Below are 1,548 nucleotides of genomic sequence, written 5' to 3'. Positions count from 1 at the left end.
TTGATATCCTGACTAAGAGTTACAAGATAACCATAGCTTGCTTCAAGCCGACAATCTCCGTAGGATCGACCCTTACTCACGTAAGGTATTACTTGGACGACCCAGTGCACTTGCTGGTTAGTTGTGTGGGATTGCAAAAGTGTGATTGCAATTTCGTGCACCAGCAGCAATGGCAAGAAAAACTCGAACAGATGTGAGATGCACAACAGGAGCAAAATTCTCTTTGTAGTCAATACCATACTCTTGCGTACAACCTTGAGCAACCAATCGTACCTTATAACGGTCAATAGATCATTTAGAGCGAGTCTTGATCTTGTATACCCATTTACTACCCACAACTTTTTGATCTGATGGAGGATCAACTAAATTCTAAGTGTGTACTTTTTCAAGTGCCTGGATTTCTTCCTGCATTGCTTGCTACCAATTTGGATTTGTAGAGGCTTCTCTGAAGGACTTAGGTTCATGTTGATAAAGAATAGTAGAAAAATAATGATAATCAAGAAGATGAGGAGGTGGATTCCTTACCCTAGAAGAACGAGTGGAAGGAGGAGGCATGACGGTAGGAGTAGTATCATCGTCCGGTCTAGAATCATCGGGAGATGGAGAAGGCGGAAGATCAGGGGGCTATAGAGGTTGACTTGAGATAAAATATGTAGAATCATCACTAGGAAAAAGATCAACATTGGGGTTAGTGAAAAAAGGTGGCTGAGTAGGAGGAATTGACTCAAAGAAGGAGAACCAAAAAAATATGTGATGCTCCCAGAAGACAACATGACGAGATATACGAATACGTCTAGAGAGAGGATCTTAACAATAATAACCCTTGCGTTCAGTTCCATAACCAAGGAACCAACCTGTGCGAGCCCGAGGTTCAAGTTTACTATGTTCATGAGGTTGAAGAAGAACAAAACAGACACAACCAAAAACTCGAAGAGAACTATAATCTGCAGAGGTATAATAAAGATGCTCAAAGGGAGTAATGTTACCAAGAATAGAAGAAGGACGTCTATTGATAACATGAACAACAGTAAGAAGAACTTCACCCCAAGTACGCTCAGGACACGAAGAAGAAAGAAGCATTGCACGAACAGAGTCAAGAATGTGACGGTGTTTGCGTTCAGCTTGTCCATTTTATTGAGACGTACCAGGGCAAGAAAATTTAGACAAAGTACCTTGTTCTGCAAGAAAGGTTAATAGTTTTAGAATTGTGGCATTCCATAGCATTATTGCGTCGAAAAACCTTAACGACCTTGGAAAACTGAGTCTTAATTATAGTACCAAAGGTTAATATAAATTTGAGGTAACTCATGGCGATTATTCATCAAATAAACCCAAGTAAAGCGTGAATAATCATCAATGAAAATAACAAAGTATCGAGCTCCTCCCATAGAAGTGGTGGGAGCGGGGCCCCAAACATCAGAGTGGATAAGATGAAAAGGATAGCAAGCAAGAGATGAATTATGGTGAAAAGATAAAGCAGGTTGTTTGACAGTTTGACAAGAAATGTAATCAAAAGACTCATTATTAACCTGACCTAAAACACCTTGA

This window comes from Arachis hypogaea, chromosome 7 (assembly GCF_003086295.3).
Source record: "Arachis hypogaea cultivar Tifrunner chromosome 7, arahy.Tifrunner.gnm2.J5K5, whole genome shotgun sequence".
Taxonomy (NCBI): domain Eukaryota; kingdom Viridiplantae; phylum Streptophyta; class Magnoliopsida; order Fabales; family Fabaceae; genus Arachis; species Arachis hypogaea.
Note: the sequence above shows the minus strand (reverse complement) of the source record.